The sequence below is a fragment of the Lontra canadensis genome, unplaced genomic scaffold (genome assembly GCF_010015895.1).
Source record: "Lontra canadensis isolate GAN:19392208 unplaced genomic scaffold, GSC_riverotter_1.0 scaffold36, whole genome shotgun sequence".
Lineage (NCBI taxonomy): Eukaryota > Metazoa > Chordata > Mammalia > Carnivora > Mustelidae > Lontra > Lontra canadensis.
Genome location: NW_022631030.1, coordinates 15,283,372 through 15,297,830, shown reverse-complemented (window position 1 = coordinate 15,297,830; position 14,459 = coordinate 15,283,372). Strand labels below are relative to the sequence as shown.

The following is a 14,459-nucleotide window of genomic DNA, read 5'->3' as shown; positions in this document are numbered from 1 at the left end:
AGAGTTCAGCAGAGAGAATCCTATTGTTCAATTTCAGGATGGAGATACAGTCACCAAGTGGTCCTCTCCTCTCCTCATGATGGGGCTGAGGCTCCAGGAACCAGCAGATGGTGAAGGCAAAAGGACCTAGCTTCTCAAAGAGGCATGTCCATCACATCCAGGTGTGGTCTCCAGTGCATTGTGCCCCAGTGAAAGACCTCCTGGTCCTAGCTTCTTTCTACTGCTTGTTGTTCAACACAAGTGAACCACATCTGTCGGTTCCATTTCTGAATCTTCTCTGAAGTATTTGGGGTCTCCTTTTGAGGTCTTCCTGAGCTACTCTCGACTTCCTCCCAGCCCCCTCTTTCCAGACAGAGTCCCTGCTAGTTTCAAGTAGGAGACACAGAGTTTTGATGTGCCTCTCTGTCACCCCCCCAAACTCCATGCATGCATACCCTGTCCTAGGGGCTCATGCAGAGGGGTGTCCTGGGAAACAACACATCCCTCTGTTCTTTCATCTCAGCCAAGCCTCCTCCACAGTCAGCAGCTCTCTAAATATCATTTATTTATGTGGGCTTCAGTTGGAGGGGGGAACACAGTCACTGGAGATGGAGATGTCATTTGCAAAATAATAATAGTGTCCTAGCAGATGAGAGGCAAACACCCCCAGGGTCAATCCTGCTAAATGATACATCTTTTTTAACTATTTAGCTTGTGAAGATATATGAGCAGAGCACTTAGACTAATTTCAGGGTCTTTTCTTCCCTCTGTATGAAATGCTCAACCCTCTTGAATGTAGAATCTGTATTCCTAATTGGATCTCATCAAAGCTTTCTCGTTGTCTTCAGCTGGTGGCGGCACATTGAGACGTGGCGGGTGGGGGGGGAGTGGCAGATACCAGCAACTGATCAGCTGGTGGACTGTGTCTGGGCCATGGCTCCGGGAGCCCATCTGCCCCTGCAGAGCCTAAACAGAACAGTAAGTCTCGCGCTGCCACTCAGCTGCAGCTACCCACCCTCCTGCAAGTTACTGTCCTTACTTTTAAAATATCAAAATAGCAATGGTATTAAGAGCCCCCTTCAGTTGAAGGATTATTGTGCGTTAGACACTGTGCTATAGTCTGCATACATTTTGTGATTGATTTGAGTCCAGTAAAATCCTCCAACTTAGAGGAATCATTAGCCTAGTTTTATAAATAAGAAAATGGAAGGAAGGCACAGAGGGGTTGAGCAAATGGCTCAAATACACACAGCCAGTGAGTGTCTGAGCAGGGACAGAACATCAGGAAGAGGAAGAGGAATGTTTAGAGTGTGGAATGGTCCTCCCTTCCTGCAGCTTGCCTAGGTCTTCATGAAGATTGACAAGCCAGCTCATTGTGTTCCTTTTACTCCCCGTCAGAACAGTGCAATATTTCCTCAGCAAGAAGACTGCTACCTGTCTTTCTTAAACTAATAAACATATTTTCTGTTATAGATGGAACATAAGAACATCTTCTGAAACCTGGAGGGAAAGGACTACGAGGACATCCATTCCTAATTCTCCCCCTAACACAAACACTATTAGTATTAGGACGGGTAAAGGACAACTTTGGGTAGATGGCAAAAATCTACAGGACATACCAGAATTTCTCTCCCAAATCTTTCGGAGTGCCAAATTAAACATCATGTGAATGGACTACAGGTATGATTTTTTTTTTTCTTGAATCTAATTGTCATGAGATACATATTCTGAAGTGTCCTGCTTTCTAACTTTGTCTAAAACAACATCTAAAGGCAAAGAATTGTCTATGTTACTCAGAACAAGAATATATAAAGCTGGGGCATAGAACTTCACAGTCGCCAAACAGCAACCTCGCTGAGAAATACCAACCCTCCAAATACATTTATTCTTAACACATATGTGTGGAAGATTCATGAGGCGTTGGGCAATATGCGAGGTGCCAAAGAAAGAAAAAGAAAGACATAAGCCCCGCCCTCAAGGATATTACAACCTAGTAGCAGAGACATGGATAAACAGATGATTGGGAAACAATATTGGAAGTGCAGAGTGCAGATTGCGTGTGCCCCAAAACACAGATAAACGTGCAACACCAAATAAGATACAATGGGGCTACATGGTGTTCATTTTAAACCCTAGCTTTCCCCGCATACCACCAGCTGGGTGACCTTCATCAGGACACTTGGGTTCCATTTCCTCATCTGCAACACAGGGATCATGGTGCTTCTTTGCAGAGTGATAATGGGGATGAGGTCATGTAAGGCATGTAAAGTTCTCAGACTGGTGCCCGACAAGGATTAGCTAGGTCTCTTTCTGAGCCTGCTTCAGATACACCAAGTGACCTTGGGGCTGTGTGCTCTGGTGACACCCAGCTCCCTGCCCTGAGGGAGTGCAAGCTGTCTTTGGAAGATCCTAGACACCCCACCTGTAGAAGTGGCAAAGAAGTGGCTTTCTTGATTGTCCTCCACTGATCTCCAGTCTTGCTGAAGCAAAATCCAAGCTGAAGCAGGAACCCTCATGGCTCCAGGAGCTGGAGGGAACGGGAAAAAGAGCTGCGGGGTGGATTGGGGGGGCCGCAGGAGGGGCCGGTCTGCTCGTGGTCTATTTCATCTCTTGAGTGCAGAGGGATAGAAAGAGAAATAAATAATAGTTTGTTTTTGCTGGATTTTGAAGCACATTTCCTGCCAATAGCACCTCTCACAAGGGCAACTGCTTGACACTTAGGCAAGGGAATGTGTGGGGAGAACAGGACAAGATAAAATTACAAGTGACAGCATAGCCTGTGTCTGCAATTACAATGCATTGTAAACAAGGGGGATTGCAATTCCAGCTGCCAGGCATGGCCAGAGATTGACAGGGACAGCACGCCGTCTGAGGAGATGGCAGGCTGCTGCACATCTGCTTTGAGCCAGGGAGAGTGGGGACACGGGGACAGGGAGAGAGGGCCTGGGGGCTGCAGCATGAGAAACATTGCAGTCAAGGGCTGGCAAGGAGACCAGGAGGGGCCAGGGAGCAAGAGCTGGTGGGGTGGTGCCAGAAAGTCAAAAGAGCTTGTGTACGCGCTCTGTGGGGGTGCATGGGAGAGATGAAATCAGATGCTGGTTGCATCACTCCGACCACCATTGCAGGGCAAAAGAAACCAGCTTTTTTGAGAAACCTACAGGTTTTTGAGAAACCTTAATGTAGAGTATGACAGGGGGCTCGATCCCAGAATCCTGAGATCATGACATGAACTGAAATCAAGAGTCGGCTGCTTAACTTACTGAGCCACACAGGTGCTCCCTTCATAAGGCATTTTAAATGTGTTATTTCTTTTTAAAAAATTTTTTTTAAAAAGATTTTATTTATTTATTTGACAGAGAGACACAGCGAGACACGGAACACAAGCAGGGGGAGTGGGAGAGGGAGAAGCAGACTTCCTCCAAGCAGAGCGCCCAGTGTGGGGCTCACTCCCAGGACCCTGGGAGCACAACCTGAGCCAAAGGCAGACCCTTAACGACTGAGTCACCCAGGCACCCCTTACATGTGTTATTTCAATGATCTGCACCACAACCATCCAAAAATTGGCCTCTTACTAAAGAAGAAATTTTTGAGCATCTGTGATTTCCAGGCCTGGACTAGTCATTATACATATGAGATTAAGTGGATAAAGCAAGTGACACTAAAAAAGTAGGTACCATCACCCCATTCTGCAGATAAGGAAATTGACTCTCAAAGGGGTTAAGTTACATGCCCAAGGATCCTCAGCTAGTAGTGACAGTGCAAAGACTGAAGCCAGCATTCAGCACGCTCTACTACATATTTTATGAATAGGAATTCTAATGTCCTCCACTGTTGAAGCCATTCTTTTGCTTTTATCAAATATTAATTTACATAGGATCAAATGTGATGACTCCATGATAGATGCTTAACAAAAGATAGTTTTCTTCTGCTCATCAGCAGCTTGACCGACACAGGCACCAATCACGAGCAGCATCATTGTCACACCTGACCCCAAAATGCAACCGGAGCAAGTACAGGGAAAAAGGGCAGTCTCCAACTTATCATAAGAAATCCTGCTGATGGGGCACCTGGGTGGCTCAGTGGATTAAGCCTCTGTCTTCAGCTCAGGTCATGATCCCAGAGTCCTGGGATCAAGCCCCATATAGGGTTCTTTCCTCAGGGAGCCTGCTTCCCCTCTCTCTCTGCCTGCCTCCTGCCTACTTGTGATCTCTGCCTGTCAAATAAATATATAAAATCGTAAAAAAAAAAAAAAAAAAAGGAAAGGAAAAGAAAGTCTGCTGATGACCTGGTGCTGGTGCTTGCCCAGAGCCTACAGGAAGGGCACTACTCCAGTGAAACCAGAAGGGAAGATGGGCTTAACTTGCAGCAGGAGGGACTTAGGTCAGAAACATGAGAGCTTATTTCAGCCATGAATATAATGTGCCCTCTTCATTCAGGGCTGGTGCCCCACTGCCGGTCACATATGACTTCCCCAGTGTCTGTGATGATCAGGGCCAAGCCATCCACACAGCCCTGGTATGTGACTGAAGGCACATGTCTCTACTTGGAGGGAGACATGCCAAAGGCAGAAGAGTGGTGACATTCTTTATTGGTGGCTTTTATGGGGACCACATCCCTGGCCTTACCTCATTCACGTGAAACTCCTGGCTCAGCTCACCCGCAGACAGTCACGTTGGGTCGGGACTCCATGCATCCCTGTGTGAGGCTATCAGAAGGGATGAAACTTAGCAGGCTGGGCTAACCCGGTGGGGTGGCCAAGTGTCTCACCATGCATACGGCTCCCCAGGCTCAGCTGCATGGCCGGTCAGCAGCAGAAAGGCCAGGCAGATCCGCAGGGAGACCTCAGCTCTCCTCTGCAGGGTCTCTGAGCACAGCTTGTCTCCACGGGAAGTCTTTGTTACAGATCTAGCCTCCCCTAGGAGGACCTTCTCTTCCTAGGGACCTTCCATGGCTCTGCCAGGCTTTCTGAAGATGAGAGAATGGTACTGAGAAGATGGGAATGAGGGGCCGGGAGGACCTGAGGTATTCCAGACTCAAAGGCTGAGCTGGTAAGAAATTTCCCTAAGAAGTTGAGGTTCTGGCTGAATCAGTGCAGCTGACTCTTAGAATGAATGAACTGAAATCACACCCAAGCAGCTCCCTGGGTTCATTCAGCCTGCTTGCTACACTTATCACCTCCTACTACATTAGCCTTCTCCCAGGAGCATCCCAGGCTCACTAAAATGGAGCATAGCCCCGTTCTCCCAAGCCCACCTGCACTTCAGGGCTACTGGGAGCTGTCTAAATGGTGCATGGACATCAGCTAGCATTCTCACAGCCTTGGAGGTGGGTGGAGGCAACAACAATCAGTACTTAAGAGCACTGGATTGGGGGTCAGACCTGGTGTTCGAATCCTGGAGTCTGCCACTTATGGCAATACACTTTAGGCACATTGTTCAAATTGTCTTAAGAAATCTGTGTCCTCATCTACAAAATGGGAAAATAGCCTTCACTTCAAAGTGATTGTCCGGTGGATCAATTTTAATAATGACATAAAGCTAGTCCTCAGTGCCTGTCCAGGGTAAGTATTCAAAGAAGGAAAGTTATCCCTGTAAAACCTGTAATGGGCCATCAACCTGCTATTGAGACATTAAGCAGCCATCCAAATGCCCTCATGCAGAGTAGGGGACACCTGGCCCAGCACTGCATGCTGACATAAGAGACCGGATTCCATGGCATTCTCTTGGAACTAGGTCTTTGGGACGTGCCTCACCCTGCTCTCTATCCTATTCCTACTTTCCTAGACCATTACTCTCTTCCCTTGTTTGTAGCTCACACTTGACCTTCTAACCTGGCCCTTGACCTTGCCCCTCTGGCATCAACCTGCTTGCCATTTTTAGGTCCAATGAGCACTCAGTTCTTGGTCAACCCCACTTCTAGTCACCTCAAGTAACTCTGCTTCTAGTTCCATCCAATACCTGAGAGTTTATTTTTGACACATGCCCTTGGAACCTGTGTTACCATGGGATGATTGCGGCTCTGAAAACAGAGTGGACAGAGATGGTCGTCCATCGGGGCAGCACAGAAATCAACTCGTCAGGATAATGAACCCTGCCAATAGCAGCGAGGTCGGAGCAGGAGCAGGGGCTATGCAACAGAGTCTGAAAGTCTGCAGAATTATATTCACAGATCATCTTGGGAGGAATGTTTCCAGTATTGGGGTTAGAATGCATTAGCTTTTGAGGGAATATCTATATTTAATAGGATCCTGGTGCATGGCTGTGGAAGAGTGTATTTCTTGCTTATTTTTTCTTGTCTTAGTTTGATAGGACTACACTTCCCTATTTCCTGAAGTGAGAAATGTACTACTTATATGGGTTTCCACCTATCACCCTATCTTGCCTGACATCAAGCCTTACACCTCTGGCTAAGGAACTCTGGGTAGGGGCCAATAAGTTCCCTGAAAATTTGGCTTTTCCTCTCAGTTGTGAGGCCAGGGCAGTAATGCCAGTGCACTCACCTGACATCAAGTGTGTGAGATGTATGTATGAGAGAGGTGTGTGATGAGGTGTGTATGTGTGATGTGTGAGGTGTGTGTAAAATGTGTGGTGGGTGTGTGAGGTATATGGTGAGATATGTGTGTGGTTAGTGTGTGAATGGTGTTTGTGTTTGAGGAGCTATGAGAGGTGTATGAGCTGTATGAGTGAAAGGTGTGTATGTGTGAGGAATGTGCAAGGTGTGTACATGTGAGGTATGTGGTGTGTGTGTGATGGGTAAATGTGTGTGTTTGTGTGTCTGTGTGGTGTGTGTGAAGGATGTGTGCAGTGTAATTTGTGCACATGAGGGATATTTGGGGTATGTGTGTGTGAGGGTTGTGTGTGTGTGTGTGTGTGTGTGTTTGAAAAAGGGGATGCAGAAAGGGTGGGATTGTGCTTCTGTACGATGTATATGTAATATTCAAAATCTAGTCCAGATCTTCCTTGCCTTGCCATGGGGTTACATCTTTACAAACCCAACACAATGAAAACATCATAAGTTGAAAACACATTTAGTACAGCTAACCTACCAAACGTCGTAACTTAGCCTAGCCAACCCAACACATGGTCAGAACACTTACATTGGCCCACAGCTGGGAAGTATCATCCCACACAAAGCATATTTTTAAATGAAGTGTTGAATATCTCATGTAATTTGCTGAAGACTGGGCTGAAAGTAAAGAACAGAATGGTTGTAAGTGTACCAGTTGTAGACCCTTGTGATCACTCCGTTGACTGGGAGCTGTGGCTGCTCCTGCCCAGCATCCTGAGAAAGAACGGTAGTACATCACAAGCCTGGGAAAATATCAAAATTCAAAATTCAAAGTACAATTTCTATTGAATGTGGATCACTTTTGCATCATCATAAAGTAAAAAAATCATTAAGTCAAACCGCTGTAAATCAGGGAGCTTCTGTCTGTGGAAGAGGCTAAACATGAAATAACAATCATGAGTTGGGATAAAATAAGCCAGAGAGGAGAAATCCACTCTGCTCTCGTCATCACGTACGAGGAAAGAGAGGATGAGGCAGTCTGGCTCCGCAGAAGCTAGAGGACTAGCAGTCCCAGTCTGCAGTTGTGGGGTAGCGAATGGCTGTGGTTATGACCGCTGCACTAATCCAGAGGGCAGTGGTGTGAACCACCCCAAGATACTAGCGCTAGCGAGAACCTCAAGATAATCTTCCTCTATCTCATCATTTTATGATGAAAAGTGTTTGTCCTGGAGAAGAGAAATACTCAAACTCACTTAGATTATTAACAGCAGAATATTCACTAAAAATGGTCTCCTGACTTTTGGCCTGTGCCAACCACGTATAGCCAGAGCCTAGACACTGATTTTCAGGTTAACTACAGCATGCTTCCCTGTATACCTCTGCTTTCTTAATCTCCGTCAATATTGTTTTCATTATGTCAACTATTTCCTCAAAACCTTCAGCAGCTACCCACTACCTAAAGGGTAAAGACCAGTGTCTCTCCCTAACATGCTCAAACTTTGAGACCCACACAGCATTATCTTTCTCTCTTGTGTTGTGCGATCCATGCCTCTGGAAGCACCATTTCTCCTCCTCTCTCACTTGCTCAGTAAGAACTCTTGCTCAAAACTCAAATCACAGCACATCAGCTCACAGTGATCTGTCATCTCGCAGTTAGTATCTTTACCTCATTTAGTGACGAATTACACATAACCCTGAGTTGTAGATTTATCTGTGCTGTCTTCCTACAGGACAGAGACCTTGTCTTATATTTCTTCATATACTCACAACACCTTGCCCAGTGTCCTTGCCCATAATAGATACATAAATAAGTGTTAAATATTTGGTTTAGTGAAATTCTACCAGGACGGAATATTCATCCCCAAGATTTCCTATTCCTTTTGATTGTCTGCTCTAGTTCTAGGTAAAATGAGGTTACTAAGATGTCAGATCCCTCTGCCTACAGCTGGGTTCTGTGCCCCTGTGCCACCCAGCTCCAATACCTATGAAAGGCACTGGAAGATAAATATTCCCATTCTTCTGTTCCAATTGCTTCATGGACTTTACTTACTAGTACCACTGCATCAAACTGTACAGCCAAGGAAATTTAGAATTATGGGTAAGATGAAGGATTTTGAATTCAGGTCATATTGAATTTGTGTTTTGACCCTTTCATTTACTAGTTGTGGTTTGATATTAACAGTAATCTCTCTATGCCTTGGTTTCTTCATCCGCAAAATGGGGATAATTTTAGCAGCTGTGGCATAAGGTGACTTGGACATTAAGTGAGACACTGCACACAAATCATGTAGAATAGTGCTTGGCATGTAACAAACAGCCCATAAATGTTGCATTTCTGAGTCCTTGTCTTCCTTCATCCTCGATTTTGGGTCACTCTTCTTCATCAGAGTTCTCATAGTGATTTGTTTTTTCTTTGTCTCACTTTTTATTTTCTGAACCCTGAACTTGTTTTGATCCTGGGCCACCTCTCCTTTCATACTCACAGCTACCACGCTCTCTCTGAGCTGACTCCTGTCTAATTACTCCTTTCCACTGTTTCTGATGCATAGTCATGGAAGAACAGAGCTCTGTACTAGGTGCTGTGGGCACTCCTATGGGCGTGTGTTGTGACTGGCAGAAAAAAGGTCTGCATACATGGTACAGAATTTAAAATACACATTGTAGTATCAAATTAATTCTTTATGTAGGTAATTCATCAATTTTTGATCAACCAACATGTGTGGGCTGACGACCCAACTGTGTTTAGTAACTTAAATTTGTGGTCAAGAGAATGGTCTCTGAAGTCAGACTTCCATTATTATTAGCTATAACATTGAGAAATGTGTTTAAACTCATCATGCCTTAGCTGCCTCATCTGTAAAATGAAGCTAATAATAGAACCTACTCCATAGGAATATGTATATTTTATATGTATATATGTATGTATCTTATATACTCACGTAGGATATGTGAGGATTAAGTGGAACACAATGGAAACCATGTGGGAAAACTCTTGCACATAGTTAGCACTATTTAGTATCCCTCTCTTTTCTGAGAACTTCCACCAGTTCCATAGGCTCCTGAGTGAGAATTTACTTATATATTTAACTCACTGAAGTTAATTTGATATACAGCACTATCTGATATCTCTTTTAGTAATTGGAAGTTGCTCTAGTTTTAGATGTAGCTAAGTGTGAGATTGGTAATAGATATTCTTCCATACGAGTTAAAAACACCTAAGAAATAGCTGAAGCTGGTCTCATATTTTCTTCTTGAGGACCTACAATCTTTTTCTTTAAAGCATCTTAAGAGAAGGATGAGTATTACAGTGGCCTGGGAAGCCAGTATACCAGTTATGTATTCCTATGTAATAAACTAAGTAGCTGAAAATAGCAAGCATTTCTTTATCTCACAGTTTCTAGGGCCAAAAATCTGGTTCAAGGTCTTTCATAAGGTTACAGTCAAGTTGTTGGCCAGGGCTGTGGTCTCAACTGAAGGTGTAATTGGAAAGGAGTAAATCAATTTAAGTTCACTCACATGATTGTTGGCAGATTTTAGTCCTTAGCCAAATAAGCCTTTCTGGGGGGCTGCCTCACAATATGGCAGCTGGCTTCTCCTTACAAAATGGCAACTGGCTTTCCCCCACAATATGGCAGCTGGATTGGTGAGCAATCCCAGAGAGAGTTGAGAGAGCTTTCTCAAGATGAGAGAGCTTCAATCTTTTCAATCTTTTTATAACTTAATCTTGGAAGTGACATCCTATCACTTCTGCCATATTCTATTTGTTAGAATTGAGTCAGTAAGTATAGCTCAAGCTCAAGAGGAAAGGATTACAAAAAGGTCCTGAATACCAGAAGGTGGGGGATCTTGGGGGACATCTTAGTGGCTGACAGCCACAACCACTTACACAAAAGGGTACCTCTGGAGAGACTTTGCACACATGCAGAACCAGAGAAAAAGAAGGAAGAACTAAAATATTGTTTAAAAAGACAAAATTAACGCACATAATTACCTATAATAAAATCTCCCTGATGTTTTTTTTTTAAATTTTTAAAAAGATTTATTTATTTGAGAGAGAGAGAGACGGAGTGCACACAGAAGCAGAGGAAGAAGTAGGCTCACAGCTGAGCAGGGAGCCTGATGCAGAACTTGATCCTAGGACCCTGAAGCAAAGGCAGATGCTTAACCAGCTGAGCCACTGGGGTGCCTGTTTTTGTTTTGTTTTGAAAGTTATTTATTTATTTATTTATTTATTTATTTATTTTAGAGTGAGGCAGAGCACACAAGTCGGGGGAGGAGCAGAAGGCGAAGGATAGGCAGAATCCTCGATGAGCGTTGAGCCCCACTGCAGAACCAGATCTCATGACCCCAAGATCCTGACCTGAGCTGAAATCAAGAGTACAATGCTAAGAGTACTTGCTAAACCGACTTAGCCACCCAAAAGCCCCTCATTGAACTTCTATTTTTTTTTTTAAGATTTTATTTATTTATTTATTTCAGGGAGAGAGAATGAATGGTGAGGAGGGGCAGTGGGAAGGGGAGGAGCAGACTTCCCACAGAGCAGGGCTGGAGCCCAGGACCCTGAGATCATAACCTTCATTGAAAGCAGACCCTCAACCCACTGAGCCACTCAGGTGCCTCCTCACTGACCTTTTAGACAGCAGTTACGTCTAAGCTCTGTGCTCAATAGTTTATAAACTATTAATTACCAAAGAGAACTTCTAGGATGCAAGCCTTGAGCGAGGTCCTGGTAATCAGTTAAGAATTTGTCAGGCCAGGGAGAAGAAAGGAAGATAGTAAAAACAACACAAAACTAACAAATGAATCTGGCCTGCAGCCTGGGTAGGGAAAAGGAGAGAAAATAAGGAGAATGAATTGTAACAGAGAAGCAAAAGATAGGACTGGCCATAAACTACAGTCATTTTGGAGGAGCAGGGTTTTTATACTTCTTATATCTTGGCATTTTGATGACATGCCTTAGTTGGAGATGGAAGAAACGGGTGTGGACTACATGGTCTTTCAAGATGGACTTGGACTTCGACCATCAGGGATTCTACACCAAAGGTTGCACTGATGACAGTGGGATACGTTCCCCACCAGTCACTGTGTGGTCCCTATGGAGAAGGACCAAGATGGCAGTGGTGGCCTGGCACCCTCCGTGGGCAGAGAGTGGTTTAAGCCTCCCCTCTACCCTCCTTCCATCCAGGCACTAAAGCCCAAACAAGGTCCTGGGTGTCTGAGTGTCTCCCAAACTTCCTCCCACAAAGCCTGGGAGAACTTGTCAGTCGCAATCAGCCACCAGCGTGGGTTCCCCCAGCCAGGCCAGCTGGCAGGAAGGCTGCCAAGACAGCAGATCTGACGAAAGAATTCTCAATCACATTTACATGTGCATGGTGCAAAAAGGGAAAAGAAGGGGGGGAAACCTCTCCGGAATCCAAAAAGAAAGTCACTAACTAATCCACCAAAAAAAAAAAAAAAAAAAAAAGAAAGAAAAAGAAAAAAAAAGAAGAAGAAAGAAAGGAAAAAAAAAAGAACCACAGATTTGTCTCAGATGTTCTCAAATTGCTGTCCTTAAAAGCTCTGCTTCCCCATCTTCCTCCTCCTCCCATCCGTCCAATTGCCCAAAGAAAGTCTCTAATTTTGCCTTAATTTGTGCCTTGGTTGCAAGAACAAAACAGAACGTCACTGCAGCTTTCCCTCGGCCCCTCCCCTTGGCCCCTCAACAGCTGTGCTTCCTCAATGGCCTGATAGAGCCCTTTCTCCGCCATCATTCCCTATTCTTTACCAAGCCGGTCCTCCAGGCGCTGGGCCCAGTGGCATACTGGAGGGGGAGAGCCCCGAGATGGCGGCCTTCACCACAGTACTGCTGTACATCAAAGGGTCATATTCACACTGGCGTTCCCCTTGACCTTTCTGGGAGCCAGGGGCAGTGGGCTTTGGGGCAGGGACGAGCAAAATGTGAAATGGCCCAGGAAGGGGTGACACAAAATGCAATTTTGCAAAATTACAGATATCTTTGGCATTCTGCCAGGACCCTGGGGGTAGTAACAAATTTGGGTATTTACATCATTTTTGAAATAAAAAATAAACACACACAGCCTCCTTACTTCCTCCTAATTGAATCCTTTCCAAATATCAGATGGCACATTGTTTCTCCATTGCCTACTAATGGGGACATGGGGTTTTATTCTCAGATACAGCCCGGGCTTGAACCAGACAAGCTCTTCCTTAGAATCCTCACTCCCCTCTCTCCTGGGAGGCTAATTTAAGTCCCCTCTCAGGGCTTCCACCCCTGCCTCCATCAAGGATGAGAGTTCTAAGGAGCTTCTAATTAATCTTTGTAAATTGCTCTGCGATCCTGGGATATAAAGGCAAAGTATTATTAGAAAATGCTGGCTGGGTTAGTAGCCGGCCATAAAAGTCAGATGCTGATCAGCTCACTTTTCATGCTGCAATTATTGGAAATGGTTGCAAGTGGTTTTATGCGATGGGCACATCATAAGTCCTTAAGAAAAGCACGGAGCAGGGACCTAGGGATGTACACTTGTGACTAAGGGTGGGTGTCAGGGAAGAGAGTTTGCAGCCAGTTAATCTCTGAGCTCTTGCCTGCACAAGTCAGAGTGCAGCAGAATCCAGCAAGATGTCATGGACCCCTGTATTTTGTGTTCTGCTAGAGCAGTCCTCCTCCTCCTACTTTTTTGGGCATTTAGGAAAAAATCCCTTGTGACTGAAACGGGCCCTCAAAAGCAAGCATTCCCCATCTCATTAGTGGGAGGAGAGCCTCCTTGTGATATCTCTAGCCAGGCTCTCTCTGCACAAGTGAATATCTGATTTAAGGGGGGAAATGAAATCATTTCTCAGGGGCTCATCTATGAGGTTCATGCAAATCAAAGAATAGAAGAGATGCCTGAGAAATTTAGGATCAAGAACCCTTGATTTCTTAGCCTCACTTGTGACTTATTTCTGCCCATTCACAAAGCTTTAGCTAAAAATTCTTGCCTCAGAATTGTTGCATGATGAGAGAGGGAGGACTCTCCTTGCTCTCTCTTTGCAACTATATCTGCATTAATCAGATATTAATCCACCCTCCTAGGATATTTGATGGAATAACTAATTAATGTTTAAAGAATGCTCTTTGAACACAGAAAAGCACAGTGTCTGACTGTAAGGTGCGATCACTCTTCTGAATTGCACATTTGCAAGGGTGATTTTTGTGGGAGCATATGACCTTCAGGAGAAAAATGTCCAATTACAGCAGTTTGTTTATTATTTCACGTTAAAACATTGTTAACACAGACATTTTCCCTTAATATTTTATGAAGAAGATCTCGAAGACAGATTTAATATTTTAATATCTATTTGCCATGAGGGCTAAAGAATTAGATCAGAAGTATGTATTGTGTGTGTGGTGGGGGGGAAGGTTGGGTGGGAGGGGTACCAACATGAGGCTTCAAATTTCTCTGAAATGAGTTAAATTAATTCAAAGTGCAAAGAGACTGTCTTCTCTACTCTCCAGGGCCAACGGGATGGTATTCAGCTTAGGGGTCTGAATCCAGTTGGAAAACCGCAGAACATAATCCGTTCTTTTGGAACTGAGAAGTCTGAGAGCAGCTTTGCTCACCGCTTCTCAAGCACTATGGAAATAGGCTAGTCATGCCTTCGGGATACTCAAACGGAGCAGGAGAGATGGGTGCCCACCCTGTGACAACAGAACTTCCTCTGGAGCCACTGTCCGAAAGGAAGTCCCTCCCACTAGAATCCCTCAGAACCGGTTAGCAGGAAGCACGGGCCTTGATCGACAGAGCAAAGGATTAGCAGGCAGGGAACTGGAGACAGTAAGGCTCATGGGTGCTCAGGCCTGAGGCAGCGGTGTCACCAGAAAGCTCAGGAAGTCTGAGAAAGGACAGCTTTTTTCTTTTTGAGGTATTTGCCCAACAGAAAAGTGGGGGCTGGTGGGGGGAACAGTACATTGATTACCTTGAATATTATCAATG

General features: G+C 44.8%; 1 protein-coding gene across 3 annotated transcripts in view; it reads right to left on the bottom strand.

Annotated features, from left to right (window-relative positions):
• Positions 1-14,459, bottom strand: part of NTM (neurotrimin) — a 918,697-nt gene that overhangs the window by 708,073 nt on the left and 196,165 nt on the right. The window lies entirely within an intron of this gene.